General features: G+C 39.3%; 1 protein-coding gene and 2 pseudogenes across 1 annotated transcript in view; 2 read left to right on the top strand and 1 right to left on the bottom strand.

The window, feature by feature from the left end:
• The window catches only part of LOC120517731, a 28068-nt pseudogene extending 19542 nt beyond the window's left edge, over window positions 1-8526 (bottom strand).
• Window positions 1-18749, top strand: part of LOC120524194 (G-protein coupled receptor 4-like) — a 40108-nt gene that overhangs the window by 5710 nt on the left and 15649 nt on the right. The window lies entirely within an intron of this gene.
• On the top strand, window positions 9514-15313 carry LOC120516996 (annotated as a pseudogene).

The following is an 18749-nucleotide window of genomic DNA, read 5'->3' as shown; positions in this document are numbered from 1 at the left end:
AACTGTTAGAAGGTGTGAGGTGCTGCCTGCTGTAACACTTGTGTCGCTCCTTTCTCTATAAACACGAGCTGATGGTTTAGTGCTGGGGTCCTCAATCACGTTCCTCAACGGCTGCAGTGGCAGCAGGTTTTTGGCCCAATCACTTTACAAATTAGGGGAAAGTCCTTGCTGATAATGACATTTGGTATTTAATTGTATTCTTTGTTAGTGCTTTCATTTATCCAACATAAATTTTAATTACATTGTAGATTTTTCTTTTCTGAGAAAATTATCCATGGACTGGAACAGATTGGCATTTCAAGGTCCTTCCCTTTTCTCTCTCATTGAATTCTAAACATTTTGAATATACATCTTGATGCATACTAACAGCTTTAAGTGGAACCAGCTTAGCTAGAGAGCTGGTGGCGGGCAAATAAGGGTTATGAATCGTAACAAGTGAGCTAATTAAAATTAAGCCTAAAAACAAAAAAATATATATATACGGTGATATACGGCTAGCAGTTTATCTCAGCCAATACCCCCACAACGCTAGATGGAGTCCTCCCTGCAACATGGAGGGGCCCTTAATTCCAGCAGGGCATCATGGACATTGGAGTTTTACTTCACAGCCCTGCTGGATACCATGGGGGCCGCCAGGGGACGCTGCAGGGAGGCACAAGTATTTTTATAGCCCGGAAGTACTCCGGGCTGAAGAAGAAGAAGTTTTCATCTGACCCGGAAGTGCTATGAAATCACATGGACTCAGGGAAAGAAGCACTTCTGGGTCAGGGAATATAAAAGGACGTTAGGATACCCCAGCCAACCGAACCGAGTTGGGAGGAAGTGTGACGGAGCTGCTGGGTGGAGAGGAGGATTTATTGGATTATTATTGTGATAATTGAATTGATTTATTGAGGATTGTGGAGGTGGAGGTGCTTTGTGCACTTTATTGTAAAAATAAATTTATTATTGGGACTTTTACCTGGTGTCTGAACGTGTTGTCTGAGGGTTCAGGGGTCAACAGCGACCCCTATCTGTCACAATATATACATATATTGCTTTTGCTGTACATAAATGAGTTTTAATTAATGTGAAATTCTCACTCTCTGATGCCAGACAAACAAGAATGTCTTAAAATGCAAAATTTCATTTTATTTAATAAAAGAAACCAAACAGCTTACCACGCTAATCTTTGTTATGTTACCTTTGAAGTTAGTATGCTACGTTGGGTAGAAGGCTGTTTTACAAATTATGGGGCATTTGACAGGACCTGCTGTATGATGATGCTGTTACCTCAACTGAAAGGGAGTTAATAAGAATAAACTAAATATACTTCAATTTGAAAATGAAATTGAATTTAAATTCAACATCATGGCTGGATGTGTTGTTCTGTGGAGATTGCATGTTGCCCTCATGTGGACTTCCTCAGAGATCCCTGCTTATTTCTTGCAGTTCTAACAAATTTCCCCTTGGGATTAATAAAGTATCTATCTATCTATCTATCTATCTATCTATCTATCTATCTATCTATCTATCAAATAACATTAGAGTGATAGACATGTTACACATTAATCGTATGACTGATCCTGGGATCTGGGAGTTCCAGATGCCTCCCAGTGGAACCAATTGGCATAGTCGTCAGGATTTCTTGGCTGTCTAGTTGGCAGGGCCAAGAGTTGAAGATCTTAGTGGTGGTGAGGGGGGGAACACAAGTAAAAGAGGAAAATATACAAATAGATAGATAGATAGATAGATAGATAGATAGATAGATAGATAGATAGATAGATAGATAGATAGATACTTTATTAATCCCAAGGGGAAATTCACATAATCCAGCAGCTGATACAAAGAAACAATATTAAATTAAATAGTAATAAAAATGAAAAAAATTAAAATAAAATTAATGTTAGCATTTACTCCCCCAGGTGGGAACGATCTCTTCAGTCTGTCAGTAGAGCAGGACGGTGACAAAAGTCTGTCACTGAAGCTACTCCTCTGCCTGGAGATGACACTGTTCAGTGGATGCAGTGGATTCTTCATGATTGACAGGAGTTTGCTTAGTGCCCGTCGCTCTGCCACAGATGTTAAACTGTCCAACTTTAATCCTACAATAGAGCCTGCCTTCTTAACAAGTTTGTCCAGGCGTGAGGCGTCTTTCATCTTTATGCTGCCACCCCAGCACACCACCACGTAGAAGAGGGCACTCACCACAACCGTCTGGTAGAACATCTGCAGCATCTTACTGCAGATGTTGAAGGATGCCAACCTTCTCAGAAAGTATAGTCTGCTCTAAGCTTTCTTACATAGAGCATCAGTATTGGCAGTCCAGTCCAATTTGTCATCCAGCTGCACTCCCAGATATTTAAAGGTCTGCACGCTCTGCACACAGTCACCTCTGATGATCACAGGGTCCATGAGGGGCCTGGGCCTCCTAAAATCCACCACCAGCTCCTTGGTCTTGCTGGTGTTAAGGTGTAAGTGGTTTGAGTCGCACCATTTAACAAAGTCTTTGATTAACTTTCTGTACTCCTCCTCCTGCCCACTCCTGATGCAGCCCACAATAGCAGTGTCATCAGCGAACTTTTGCACGTGGCAGGACTCCGCGTCATATTGGAAGTCTGATGTATATAGGCTGAACAGGACCGGAGAAAGTCCACGCCCCTGTATTGCTGCACACAATGTCAGACCTGCGCTTCCCAAGACGCACATATTGAGGTCTGTCTGTAAGATAGTCCACAATCCATGCCACAAGGTGTGAGTCTACTCCCATCTCAGTCAATATACAAGTTGGTGGACCTGCTCCCAAGGTGAAACTGAAACAGTAAACTAATTCATTGTTAAAGCAACATATAATTTTTCTCTGTTTTAAGAAAGATGAGTTTGCAGAATCAACAATGGTTTTCAATGGGAGATTCTGACATTTCAAAACTTTGTACATCACAATCTGTTCAAGAGATCTCAATAAAAAAACTGACCTGTTTTGACAAACCTCTTTGAAGAATAAATGTGTCAAATTTCAACACAGTCATTGAAATTTGGAGGCTGAGTTGTTTCATGTGGACAGACAGGCAGTCAGACATGGCTATCGTAGTAGGTGTTCCTTGCATTATATGCTAACTCACCTAAAAAAGATGAAATCAAATAAATCTCAAGGACAGTTTGACATTTTTCCAAGAGAAGTGGTTACCCAGTTTAGTCCTGGAGATCCCTGTGGCTGAAATATATGTATTTTTCCAGAACTTGAAAAGCGTATGTTTCATTTGCCACTCTCAGCATAATGCACCCTTTTCTATTGAGTTTGAACCCTTAATTTCACCAAAATGTTGACATCACTGAACGCTAGAGGACGCAAATGACTTCTGTCGCGTGGTCTTATGTCGGCCCTTTGTAAGTAATGCTTCTTATTGACCAGATAAGTGAATAAAGCAGCTAAGTCATTGCTTCCCTTTGGCATTTCATGTTGTTTCCACCCATGTCTGCATTGCTAATTCATAATAATCTGCATATGGATACCAGTAGTACATTAAGATAGTTAGTGTCAAAAGAGGTGTGAATTTGATTGATGACTTTAAGCCCCGCCCCAAATATGATTTATGAAATATGAAAATATGATTTATGAACATATGAAGATATGAAATATGAAAATATGAAAATATAATTTATGTAAATATGAAACTATAAAAGTATGAAAATGTATTTATAAACTTAGGACACGTGGGTTTATTTTATAAACATTAGGTTCAAAATTAATACTGTGAAATTAAATATACACTTATCTTGCAGTCATAGCTATGCTTATGTGTAACTTTCTGAAAATATTCACAGACCCGCGCTAAGATATAAACTCACAACCTCATTTTATAAACATTAGATTCAAAATTAAATATTAATTAATTAAATACACACATGTCTTGCCGTCATAGCTATGTGTAAACTTTCTGAAAATATTCACAGACCCGCGCTAAGATATAAACTCACGGCCACATTTTATAAGCACTAGATTCAAAACTAATATTATAAAATTAAATATACAAATATACCGCGTGCAAAGCCACGCATATGTACGACTACATAAAAACGCTATAAAATATTCACACAGCCGCTCTAAGTTATAAACTAATAGTAAGAAAATAAATATACTGTAATATCCCTTCCCAGACGGGCAAGTGGTAGTAAATTATCAAATAAAAGAACTAATCAATGGTTTATATTCACTTTCCTTCTTACTTCAACAAGCTGACAACCACAATGTAGGCAGGACAAAGAAAAACAGCACACACTAAAACCCTACTCCCATACAAGAAAATAAAATTTTCTAAAATCGATTTTCACTCCACCTCCAAGTTATAAGTTCACGACAAGAGTCTTTCCTTCATAGCCAACTCAAACCAAACTAAGCTCACGGCACACCCGTAAATAAAAACGATTTTCACTCCGCCTCCAAGTTTTAAGTTCACGACGCGCGTCTTTATCTTTCCTGCACAGACTAAAAACGATTTTCACTCTCCACTCTAAGTTGTAAATAGTAAGAGAATAAATATACAAATTTCTAAAAACATTATAAGCTGCATTAGAATCAAAAGCACGAAAATACATGGCCACTCCAAATGCCTGAACGCCTCTTTGTAAATTTCACCGTTTCAAAGACTCGTTTTTCAATTACGTACTTCCCCCCTCATCTCCCCATCGGAATGCACCAAACATGATCTAGCACGGCCAGTCTCTTAATTTAATTACCAGGCCTTTCTGATTACCGGCTGTTTTAGGCATCAGCCAGACGTTACAGCAATTAGGCCCCCAAAGGGAGTCGGCGCCCTTCATGTTATCAATTAACAAAAGTTTTAATCTAATTTAAACGTGTTCTATTTTTTATATCATAAAGTAAAATACTTATTCACACCCCGAATCAAAGCGATTAAGAATATATACACTCCTTCTGATTTTTACTAAAATTCTTAACACGCTTTTCATCACTGTCTCTGCGAACACCCCACTAAAATTAAATATACAATTTTCTAAAAACGATAGGGACTCTCTGCTCTAAGTTATAAGTTAACGACACGCGTCTTTATTTGATAAGCACTAGATTCAAAACGAATATTAAATATACAGTACACTTATCCTGCATGCAAAGCCACGCATATGTGTGACTTTCTAAAAGAATATTCACTCCTAAAGTTCTAAGTTACAAACTCACCATACACGGCCTCATTTTATAAACATTAAGAAATTAAATACAGTATTATTATTATAATAACGTCTTGCCGTTATACTGTAGCTATGTGTAACCTTCTGAAAATATTCACAGACCCGCGGTAAGATATAAACTCACGACACACGACCTCATTTTATAAACACTTTTCATGCTTTTTAGTCATGTATAGTTCTGCGTAGCTGTAACTGTCTTAAAAACTCTATAAAGTGAAATATTCAATTAACCGCAAGTGTGCCTCCTTTTATAAATCCGGGGAAATAAGTTTTCTTTCACCGCCATGAGAACACATTTAGCCGTGAATTTTAAAGGGAAACAAACTTTCACAGAACATGGATACCTCTGGTATTAAACTTCAGTTGCAATTTTAAAGGTGGAACAAACTTTCTTTCACAGAACATGGATACCTCAGGTGTTAAACGCTTGGGAAACAAACTTTAGTGTTAAAACATTTATTGTAACAATTCATGCTTTTTATTTAATGAAATCGGAAAATCGTACGATTATTAAACCAACCCCACACCATTCAAAGGGGTTTGAGAATATAAGTTGCCTATAAAATTCATAAGACCCTGCTCTTTGTTAACACGTTAATCGGCTAAATGTCAAAGCCTTTTTACATACCTATGGTCTAAGAACAATATTATTAGACGAACTACTTCCTACTAACGCTTCTCTCTTATATACCAAAATGCACAATGAACTTTAAAAGTTATTAAAAACCTCCGCGTTGAGCACAGCGGTTTCTCGCTGTCTATGGCACTTGATAAAAAGTTATTTATATGCCGAGTACAAACACAGCTCTTTCCGATACTGTATTTCAGCCGTGTTAATCGTGTAAATGTCAAAATTGATCTAGTTTCATATGGTTTGCATGTATACCCATTTACATCAACTTTAAAATACACGTGGCTACCTAAGAAACGATCTCTTGGTAAAACATAACGTTTACATGATTTAAGCTCTTTCCAATTGATATCATTCATATTCAACTTGGCCCTATAATGCTGAAGTCACAAAAAATCACTAGAGGCATAAAGCGAAATGTTAAAACAAAAAATGTACAGAACGTGTGCACCCCAACTGTAAAGCCACGCCCTTTTCTACATTACCGTGACGTGTCTCTCTGTTGGTGTGGTCAGGCTTTAGGGAAATGCCCGCCTCATTGTTAGTAAATAACAATTTAACCCTAAATGCATTGTCATTTAGATTCAAGCTATTATCACTCCATCCTTTTGCTGGATTGTATGTTATGGTCACATTTTGGTGCCTAAGCTTTAACACTTTATTTACATTTAACCTTTCTTTAACATAGCATTTTCTGTCTCTAAGAAGATATGTCCTAAATGTTATGTTTAAAGTACACTATATTTTTGGTGGTAATTGTCATCTTAACTTTTCCTGCATTATCCTGATAATATCCCTAATTAGCACAATTCTGGCAAACCACCGAATAGATCTGAGAGAATGCCATATTCAGGTCAACAAGGTATTACAAAGTATTACAAATTATGGCCACTACAGATGTAGTAACACTTTCAAATGCTACAGGATCCTGGTTGTAATTTTTGCCATGCATTAAGGGAAGCCCACATTAAAAAGTGTGGAATGTTAAAGGGATTAAGCGAAAATTTGCAAAATGGCCCAGATTAAAATATGCATAAAATAACAATTTACCAATACAGCGGCCATTCTGCATTGATAACATTTAGCCAAAAAACAAATGATGGATTTATAAAATGTATCAGAGTCTCTCTTAAATCTTGTTGACTGTAAATATGTCAGTTTGTGCACTTTTACCATGGGGAAAGAAGGTAGCAGTACTGCCCCTATTTGTATAATGTTTACATGTTCTCTCTCTAGCCACAGGGGCTTTCTGCTGGTTTTTTCACAAAAACATGTACATCTGTTTAATTACAAGCTCTAAATTGGCCCTGTTTCCTGCAATGCCATGAGCCCTAAATATAGTAGGTGGCAGGCCAGACCTTATGCCTGACGCTGGCCTTGGATTAATCATGTTCACAAATGAACGTATGTACTTAAAAGGTTGGGTCCTCCACATGTTGGTTATGTTTATGCAATGTAAGTCTGATTTAGAATAGTTTTCCCCAAAACTGCAGGAACAGGTTCTGATACCACATCCTGAAAATGTATGGATGGTTGTGGCTTATTCAAATGATCCTGATAAAGAAAGCCCAAGCCACTGTTTATTAATACTGTTTTCGCATTACACCCAGATTCAGTCTGAGCAAGCCTAAAAGTTCCTTTCCCGGATTAATCAATCCGAGCTAAATGCGTACAACCTTGGTGTAAAGAAAATTTGATGCTAATCAGATGTTTTTGCCTTCTGCATTATGTAGCATGCCAAAAGTATCTGGGGAATCAGAAGTTCTAGTGTATCATGTCAAGTCAGGGAAAAATATAGAAAGCCCTGTCCCAAAGCTTTGTCACTGTGGGCCTCCACTAAACTATCTGCATTTACTGGAAATTTTGCTCTTCAAGCAGTCTGAGTTTTGTCAGGAGGAAGTTGGTGAGACACCCAGGATAAACAAATGAAAGCCATTGTACTTACCGTTTGATTATCGGCATACAGCTTAAGGTGATAGCCACTGACCCCCTCAAAACAGTGAACCCACTTTTTCGTTCGGCGCACCATCCACCCACGTCTACCATTTTGAATGTCAGCTCTTTAAAGGTAAACATGTTTTCTACGATCCAGTTGTCATGTCTCAGGACTGGAGAATGTCTTCAATGGTTGGGGGTATAGTCAACCGCAGAAATGCGATCAAGGTCATTAAGATAGTAAGCCGTGTTATCCTCCAAGTGGCATTCATTGGAGCAACAGAAGCACTCTTGGAAACCTGGGTCAACCCCTTTGCTCTCAGCAGGACCAGTCAGTGCAAACAGCATCATAGGCGCTGTCAGGGTTGTGAATCTCAAATTTGAGGGTTGCCAGGGATCTTATGATTCTTGTCAGGGAGTCAAGGGCTTGTACTCCATGCAGGCCTCCAAGTTAAAGCCACCATTGTGGATTATCTTCTTATGCTTCACTATAGTGCTTTTTCCTGAATTGCTGGTGCCAAGGAGAAGAAGCTTGATCTCACAGCATTGCCGCTGACTCTCAGAGCGCAGGTGTCTGTCGATTCTGCGAGAACGCCGAGCGGTCTCCTTTTCCTCCGAGCTTTGACAACATCCCATGTTCATCCTGAGAGAGTTAGAGAAAGTATGCGTGAAGGAGGATGATGAAGCAGGGACACGTTTAGCTCTGCTGTAAGTGAGTAGACAGCCTTGATGACAGGTGCTGCTTTACAGTCATATACAATGCATTGCTGCTGATGTCCTGCTCCTGACATACACACAACGGCCTTCCAACTTGCTCCTGGCACAAGGTTGCCAGACTGCAGAGCGGTCAGTTAGTGCTTCTTCTTTCGGCCAATATCATAGCTTTTCACATCCACCAAGCAATCTGTAGCACATTCCTGTTAATGGAACGATTTGCCTCTCCTCTGCTGTTCCACTGGAAACAGAAAAGCCCTTCTCCCTCCACCTCTGCATGGTTACTTCATGTCCTCTGTTCCAAATGTAAGGTGCACACACTTATCCAGCCGGTTTCTGCTCGCCTGCATGAGAGGGAAGTGGCCGTTAGCACGGCAATCTGGTTGGTGTGGAGAGGTGAGAGACACTTGATGGAGGCAATGCATAACAACAGAGGAGGAAAATAATCTGTAAATCTTAAAAAACATTGCTGGCGCCTTTTAGATAGATTTGTGAGTGACATAAATAAATAATTAAAAACCACACCACACGGCAGCTAGGCCTAGAAATACGACACTTGAATAACGGAAGTTCAGCGATGTTTTTCTTTTATACATATATTGAGTGCATTTCTTTTCAGAACCTAATGAAGCTAATTTCACAAATAGTCAATGAGTACAGTAACATACCCATCCCAGTCTGTGTATCAGATTAACGCTCTGGCACTACACCTCAAGAGATATGGCACCTCTATTTGTAGTTTACAATCCTACACTTGTACCATTTAGAACGGGGTACTATGTAGACCAGCGGTGGAAAAGATACTCGGCAGAATGTTTGGTAAAATGATGTTACTGTCAAGTAGTACAGTTACGAATGTGATTTGCAAGGGTAAGAAAAATATTGTCTTTGACAAAATTGCCGTCAGAATTGCATTGAGCAGGAGTATATGACTGTAAAGCAGCACCTGTCATCAAGGCTGTCTACTCACTTACAGCAGAGCTAAACGTGTCCCTGCTTCATCATCCTCCTTCACGCATACTTTCTCTAACTCTCTCAGGATGAACATGGGATGTTGTCAAAGCTCGGAAGGAAAAGGAGGCCGCTCGGCGTTCTCGCAGAATCGACCAACACCTGCGCTCTGAGAGTCAGCGGCAATGCTGTGAGATCAAGCTTCTTCTCCTTGGCACCAGCAATTCAGGAAAAAGCACTATAGTGAAGCATATGAAGATAATCCACAATGGTGGCTTTAACTTGGAGGCCTGCATGGAGTACAAGCCCTTGACTCCCTGACAAGAATCATAAGATCCCTGGCAACCCTCAAATTTGAGATTCACAACCCTGACAGCGCCTATGATGCTGTTTGCACTGACTGGTCCTGCTGAGAGCAAAGGGGTTGACCCAGGTTTCCAACAGTGCTTCTGTTGCTCCAATGAATGCCACTTGGAGGATAACACGGCTTACTATCTTAATGACCTTGATCGCATTTCTGCGGTTGACTATACCCCCAACCATTGAAGACATTCTCCAGTCCTGAGACATGACAACTGGATCGTAGAAAACATGTTTACCTTTAAAGAGCTGACATTCAAAATGGTAGACGTGGGTGGATGGTGCGCCGAACGAAAAAGTGGGTTCACTGTTTTGAGGGGGTCAGTGGCTATCACCTTAAGCTGTATGCCGATAATCAAACGGTAAGTACAATGGCTTTCATTTGTTTATCCTGGGTGTCTCACCAACTTCCTCCTGACAAAACTCAGACTGCTTGAAGAGCAAAATTTCCAGTAAATGCAGATAGTTTAGTGGAGGCCCACAGTGACAAAGCTTTGGGACAGGGCTTTCTATATTTTTCCCTGACTTTACATGATACACTAGAACTTCTGATTCCCCAGATACTTTTGGCATGCTACATAATGTAGAAGGCAAAAACATCTGATTAGCATCAAATTTTTCTTTACACCAAGGTTGTACGCCTTTAGCTCGGATTGATTAATCCGGGAAAGGAACTTTTAGGCTTGCTCAGACTGAATCTGGGTGTAATGCGAAAACAGTATTAATAAACAGTGGCTTGGGTTTTCTTTATCAGGATCATTTGAATAAGCCACAACCATCCATACATTTTCAGGATGTGTTATCAGAACCTGTTCCTGCAGTTTTGGGGAAAACTATTCTAAATCAGACTTACATTGCATAAACATAACCAACATGTGGAGGACCCAACCTTTTAAGTACATACGTTCATTTGTGAACATGATTAATCCAAGGCCAGCGTCAGGCATAAGGTCTGGTCTGCCACCTACTATATTTAGGGCTCATGGCATTGCAGGAAACAGGGCCAATTTAGAGCTTGTAATTAAACAGATGTACATGTTTTTGTGAAAAAACCAGCAGAAAGCCCCTGTGGCTAGAGAGAGAACATGTAAACATTATACAAATAGGGGCAGTACTGCTACCTTCTTCCCCCATGGTAAAAGTGCACAAACTGACATATTTACAGTCAACAAGATTTAAGAGAGACTCTGATACATTTTATAAATCCTTCATTTGTTTTTTGGCTAAATGTTATCAATGCAGAATGGCCGCTGTATTGGTAAATTGTTATTTTATGCATATTTTAATCGGGCCATTTTGCAAATTTTCGTTTAATCCCTTTAACATTCCACACTTTTTTAATGTGGGCTTCCCTTAATGCATGGCAAAATTACAACCAGGATCCTGTAGCATTTGAAAGTGTCACTACATCTGTAGTGGCCATAATTTGTAATACTTTGTAATACCTTGTTGACCTGAATATGGCATTCTCTCAGATCTATTCGGTGGTTTGCCAGAATCGTGCTAATTAGGGATATTATCAGGATAATGCCGGAAAAGTTAAGATGACAATTACCACCAAAAATATAGTGTACTTTAAACATAACATTTAGGACATATCTTCTTAGAGACAGAAAATGCTATGTTAAAGAAAGGTTAAATGTAAATAAAGTGTTAAAGCTTAGGCACCAAAATGTGACCATAACATACAATCCAGCAAAAGGATGGAGTGATAATAGCTTGAATCTAAATGACAATGCATTTAGGGTTAAATTGTTATTTACTAACAATGAGGCGGGCATTTCCCTAAAGCCTGACCACACCAACAGAGAGACACGTCACGGTAATGTAGAAAAGGGCGTGGCTTTACAGTTGGGGTGCACACGTTCTGTACATTTTTTGTTTTAACATTTCGCTTTATGCCTCTAGTGATTTTTTGTGACTTCAGCATTATAGGGTCAAGTTGAATATGAATGATATCAATTGGAAAGAGCTTAAATCATGTAAACGTTATGTTTTACCGAGAGATCGTTTCTTAGGTAGCCACGTGTATTTTAAAGTTGATGTAAATGGGTATACATGCAAACCATATGAAACTAGATCAATTTTGACATTTACACGATTAACACGGCTGAAATACAGTATCGGAAAGAGCTGTGTTCGTACTCGGCATATAAATAACGTTTTATCAAGTGCCATAGACAGCGAGAAACCGCTGTGCTCAACGCGGAGGTTTTTAATAACTTTTAAAGTTCATTGTGCATTTTGGTATATAAGAGAGAAGCGTTAGTAGGAAGTAGTTCGTCTAATAATATTGTTCTTAGACCATAGGTATGTAAAAAGGCTTTGACATTTAGCCGATTAACGTGTTAACAAAGAGCAGGGTCTTATGAATTTTAAAGGCAACTTATATTCTCAAACCCCTTTGAATGGTGTGGGGTTGGTTTAATAATCGTACGATTTTCCGATTTCATTAAATAAAAAGCATGAATTGTTACAATAAATATTTTAACACTAAAGTGTGTTTCCCAAGCGTTTAAAATTGGCGGTCAAATGTGTTCGCCTTGCAGGGGGCTTCGTGGTTCTCGCTATTGATCAACTGAAGTTTAATACCAGAGGTATCCATGTTCTGTGAAAGTTTGTTCCACCTTTAAAATTCACGGCCAAATGTGGTCGCATGGCGGTGAAAGAAAACTTATTTCCCCGGATTTATAAAAGGAGGCACACTTTCGGTTAATTGAATATTTCACTTTATAGAGTTTTTAAGACAGTTACAGCTACGCAGAACTATACATGACTAAAAAGCATGAAAAGTGTTTATAAAATGAGGTCGTGTGTCGTGAGTTTATATCTTACCGCGGGTCTGTGAATATTTTCAGAAGGTTACACATAGCTACAGTATAACGGCAAGACGTTATTATAATAATAATACTGTATTTAATTTCTTAATGTTTATAAAATGAGGCCGTGTATGGTGAGTTTATAACTTAGAACTTTAGGAGTGAATATTCTTTTAGAAAGTCACACATATGCGTGGCTTTGCATGCAGGATAAGTGTACTGTATATTTAATATTCGTTTTGAATCTAGTGCTTATCAAATAAAGACGCGTGTCGTTAACTTATAACTTAGAGCAGAGAGTCCCTATCGTTTTTAGAAAATTGTATATTTAATTTTAGTGGGGTGTTCGCAGAGACAGTGATGAAAAGCGTGTTAAGAATTTTAGTAAAAATCAGAAGGAGTGTATATATTCTTAATCGCTTTGATTCGGGGTGTGAATAAGTATTTTACTTTATGATATAAAAAATAGAACACGTTTAAATTAGATTAAGACTTTTGTTAATTGATAACATGAAGGGCGCCGACTCCCTTTGGGGGCCTAATTGCTGTAACGTCTGGCTGATGCCTAAAACAGCCGGTAATCAGAAAGGCCTGGTAATTAAATTAAGAGACTGGCCGTGCTAGATCATGTTTGGTGCATTCCGATGGGGAGATGAGGGGGGAAGTACGTAATTGAAAAACGAGTCTTTGAAACGGTGAAATTTACAAAGAGGCGTTCAGGCATTTGGAGTGGCCATGTATTTTCGTGCTTTTGATTCTAATGCAGCTTATAACGTTTTTAGAAATTTGTATATTTATTTTCTTACTATTTACAACTTAGAGTGGAGAGTGAAAATCGTTTTTAGTCTGTGCAGGAAAGATAAAGACGCGCGTCGTGAACTTAAAACTTGGAGGCGGAGTGAAAATCATTTTTATTTACGGGTGTGCCGTGAGCTTAGTTTGGTTTGAGTTGGCTATGAAGGAAAGACTCTTGTCGTGAACTTATAACTTGGAGGTGGAGTGAAAATCGATTTTAGAAAATTTTATTTTCTTGTATGGGAGTAGGGTTTTTAGTGGTGCGCGTTTTTCTTTGTCCTGCCTACATTGTGGTTGTCAGCTTGTTGAAGTAAGAAGGAAAGTGAATATAAACCATTGATTAGTTCTTTTATTTGATAATTTACTACCACTTGCCCGTCTGGGAAGGGATATTACAGTATATTTATTTTCTTACTATTAGTTTATAACTTAGAGCGGTTGTGTGAATATTTTATAGCGTTTTTATGTAGTCGTACATATGCGTGGCTTTGCACGCGGGATAAGTGTATATTTAATTTTATAATATTAGTTTTGAATCTAGTGCTTATAAAATGAGGTTGTGAGTTTATATCTTAGCGCGGGTCTGTGAATATTTTCAGAAAGTTACACATAAGCATAGCTATGACTGCAAGATAAGTGTATATTTAATTTCACAGTATTAATTTTGAACCTAATGTTTATAAAATAAACCCATGTGTCCTAAGTTTATAAATACATTTTCATACTTTTATAGTTTCATATTTACATAAATTATATTTCCATATTTCATATCTTCATATGTTCATAAATCATATTTCATAACTCATATTTGGGGCGGGGCTTTATGTCATCTATCATATTTGGGGGCGGGGCTTAAAGTCATCAATCAAATTCACACCTCTTTTGACACTAACTATCTTAATGTACTACTGATACCATTAAAATGCGGTGGGCTGGCTCCCTGTCCGGGGTTTGTTTCCTGCCTTGGGCCCTGTGTTGGCTGGGATTGGCTCCAGCAGACCATGTATTTATAGATATAGTGGGTTGGATAATGGATGGATGGATGGATACCATCAAAGAAGTCAACTCTACAGACAAGGATTGATTAAAAAACATGGAAAAGTAAACTTAAGCATTTAAAGCTATGGCAAAGAATGCAAATCTGTATGAATCTCTTAGAAATCATGTAGTTGTGGGCCAGATAACTAAACAATGAGACCAGTTAAAAGTAAGAATGATGCACTGATTGTCAAATTGGTCGGATTAAAATGTGAGTCCCCCAGGACTGAACTTGAAAATCACGTTGCTAAAGTGATTAAGGAAGTTAACAAGTACATATCTGCCTGAATGTTGTTCGAGTGGCTACTGAAAGATATCATCTCATCCTCCATCCCAAGCACCGTTGACCCACTCCAGTTTGCCTACCATCCTAACAAATTGACGGAGGATGCCATTTCCCACGTACTGCACACCACCCTCAGCCATGTGGACAAGAAACAGGGGAACTATGTGAGATTGTTGTTCATTGACTATAGTTCAGCATTCAATATAATAATACCCTGTAGTCTGTTTGCGAAACTCAGGGACTTAGAACTCAACAACCGCTTGTGTGTGTGGGTGCTGGACTTCCTCATAGACAGAACACAGGCAGTGAGAGTTGGTAACTGTGATTCCAACACCATCACCATCAACACAGGGTGTGTTCTTAGCCCCCTGTTGTATTCCCTCTACACAAATGATTGCGGGGGCCACGTATTCCTCCAACCCTATCGTGACGTTTGCAGATGACATGGTGGTACTGAGCTTCATCGCGAACAACGATGAGACAGCCTACATAGATGAAGATGAAGTTGCGAACCTGACATTGAGGTGTCAGGAAAACTGCCTCCAGCTCAACGTCATCAAAACCAAGGAGCTGGTGGTGGACTTCAGCAGAAGATAGCAGCGGGACTTTAAGCCCCTCATCATTAACAGGACTCCAGTGGAAAGGTGTGAGCAGTTTTAAATAACTTGGGGTTCACATCTCTGAGGACCTGACATGGTCTGAACACATCCAAGTTCAGACCAAAAGGGAAAAGAGGAGACTCTGCCATCTCAGACAGCTTAGGAAGTTTGGGGTCTCCTCAGGGATTCTAAAAACTTTCTAGCCTGGCGCTGTGGAAAGTATCCTGACACAGAACATTACATCCTAGTTTGGAAGCTGCTGTGTGTAGGACCATAAAGCCCTGAGTGATCCGTACAGCAGAACTCCGCTGCAGGTCAGCTCTACCATCTATGCAGAACACTTACACCAAAAGATCAAAGACTCCTCTCATCCCAGCAATAGCCTGTTTCATCTGTTAAAGTCAGGAAAAAGGTTTTGTAGCATCCTGGCCAGGATAGAGAGACTCAGAAGGAGTTTCTATCCTCAAGCCATACGACTGTTAAATCAGAACATGCCATCTCATCCATGACCCTCCACATACTTAGACTGGACTGTAAGGTTTCCATCCAAGGAGTTTTTGCGAAAAAATATTTAGCGCTTCAAATTTTAGCTGATGGAAATGCTAATTATCGATAAAATGTTGTACATGTCGACATAATATTTTTCCGTTTAATTTTAGCGCATAAATTCCATATCGATACTTCAGATGTCGCAAAAACTACATTGGAAACACTTTTTGTCGGAAAAAAAGGGCTTTAACGCAAATAAATGTGTCACATGATACATTTTCATCACGTGCAATCAAAACGAGAATAGCGGAGCGGTTTGCATGGTCTGATGAAGAGCCTCGCTATTTCTCGTGATGAGCCAATGCAGTAGCGGATAGGCTGGGTCTCCTGCTACTGAAAGGGGTACCTGAACTTTTTTTTGATTAAACGTCGTTATTTTGTATTAATTCAAATTTCAGTTTTAATTAAAAACCTTAAGGGAAGCAGGTTACAGTACTAATTCAGTTGTTATCGCACAGAGAAGGTATGTTGAAAGATAGGCTCACCTGTACAGATCCGATGCTGCAAACACAGCTGCATCATGGGCACTTCCAGGAGTGCTAACGCAAATGTCTCATATCATGCACCTGTCATCAACAAGGGCCTGGAGAACAATAGATGGCCACCCTTTGCGATTAATGTAATCGCGGTAGCCTTCAGTCGGGGGAAGAATAGGCACATGCGTGCCATCCAGCGCACCGTAAATCTGTGGCACAAGATGCACCAAGGAATTGCGGTATGCAATTTCATTGGCCTCCGATACAGTCGGAAGTCTGATATAACGGCGCATTAATTTTTCTTTAATAGCGGTGCACACAGCATATACACATCGATGGACGGTAGTTTTACCAACCCCGAAAGTTTCTCCAACTACTCTATACTCGGCGCAGGTTGCCAGCTTGTAAAGGGCGATGGCAATCCGCTTTTGGGTTGGAACCGGTGGTTGATGGCAACCTGTGATTGGTGCAGCATCAGGACTGATGAATCCACACAACATCTCAAACGTTGGCCGTGTCATTCTAAAATGTTGCAGCCAGAGATTTTCTGTGAAGTGTCTCTCCACCACCTCCTTCCAGAAGGTCTTATTCCGTCATCTCTCCCATACCCGTGGGTTTCGTCGCACTGGGGTACTTTCTTCGAGCTCTAGGGCTATCAGACAAGCAACTGCTTCATACTGCTGTCGTCTTCGGATATTATGTACAATTCCAATTATTTGTGAAACTGAAATAACAGTAAGCTGGCAAATTTCAAAAAACTGTCTAAATAATCTCTCCATTTCTTTGTTTCTTTGTTTAGTGGAGGGGGTGTAACGTGGAAAACAAAAGGTAGATAATTTGCGACATACACAAAATTATGTATGGAAACGGCTCAAGGGCAGATTTTTTTTCGCGATACAACAAAACTTATGCGACAGTTCGTTTTGGGTTGGGGTATGGCGCCATCACGCACACCATTTTATCGATAAAAAGCCAGTTGGATGGAAACAGGCTGGAGACAGCAAATTTCGCACATTTTTTTTACGTATATTCTGTTTGTCGATAACAAAACGTCGCAAAAAACTGGATGGAAACTTGGTGAGTGGTACCAAGTGGTCTACCCTTACCTTGTTTTGGAATTGGTCTGTCATTTAACTATGCACCTGTCTAACTTTGGTTTGGCCAATAATCACTACACTACTGCACCTTAACACTTTATTCTACTTTATTCCACTTAATTCTACTTATTTATTACTGTATGTTCTATTATACTGTTATCTTTTTATCTAGGACTTTTTTTTGTTAATCTCACTGATATTCTTCTAACTTTGCGCAGTTTTGATAAGCGGACCAGGATGCATTTCACTGCGTGCTGTCCTGTATAACTATGCATGTGACCAATAAAGAATCTTGAATCTTGAATATCGAAAACCTTAAAGAAATGTTTCAAGATCATTGCAAACTGGTCAAATTCTTAAAGGCTGAATGTTTTAATATAGAATAATGTAATCATGTCAATCCTGTAAGTATTTGCCAATCAGCCTAATATATATTACAGGCAAATTAATAAAAGAAGTTATTAAGAAAAAGATCACAGGTCAAATTCAGTCATATTATTGAATTATCTAATATGCTACTAATATGTAGGAATTCTAAGAGGCAGCAACAAAAGCATATGATAAGAGGTGCATATGATATTAATTATCTTTATTTTCAGGAAGCTTTTGATAAGGCAACATTTGAAAGGTTAGTGATTAAAGTGGAAGTAGTGGGAACTCAAGGAGGGCTTCTGTAGGTGGGTACAAAATTGGTATGAGGAATTTTTTAACAAGCTGGCCAAGTATACAGATGATACTAAAGAAGGTGGGAAGGCAGACAACCAAGTATCAGCCGAATCATTACAGATGGACCAGGGCAGAATCCAGAGTTGAGCAGAGTTGTGGCAAATCAAATTTAATGTAAATAAACGTAAAAGTTCCATGTGGGAAGTAAAAGTGTTTTATCTCAAAACATAATGAAAAGAAATTCTTAAAAGAAGACATTATGGAAGATAGATACAGGAGATAAAGTGGACTTGTCATGATCAGTGTCTAGACAGTGTGCTGAAGGAACTGAGGAGGCTAAAGGAATGCTAGTTAATATACAGGGTGTCCCAAAAGTCACTGTACACTTCCTTTTCTCTATTACGACCACCGTTACAGGGGAAAATTACCTGGAGATGCTGCAGGAGTTTGCTGTGCCACAACTTCTGGTGAGGAGTGACCTTGCTAATGTCTTTTTTCAACAAGACGGAGCCCCTCCCCACTTTGCCAGGTTATTCAGAGATTTCCTGAACATCAAATTTCCTGCCCGATGGATCAGTCGAAGGGGTCCCCTCGAATGGGCTCTGCGTTCCCCTGACCTTACGCCTTGTGACTTTTTTTTGTGGGG

This window comes from Polypterus senegalus, chromosome 1, assembly GCF_016835505.1.
Source record: "Polypterus senegalus isolate Bchr_013 chromosome 1, ASM1683550v1, whole genome shotgun sequence".
NCBI classification, from domain to species: domain Eukaryota; kingdom Metazoa; phylum Chordata; class Cladistia; order Polypteriformes; family Polypteridae; genus Polypterus; species Polypterus senegalus.
Note: the sequence above shows the minus strand (reverse complement) of the source record. Positions and strands in the feature narration are given on the sequence as shown.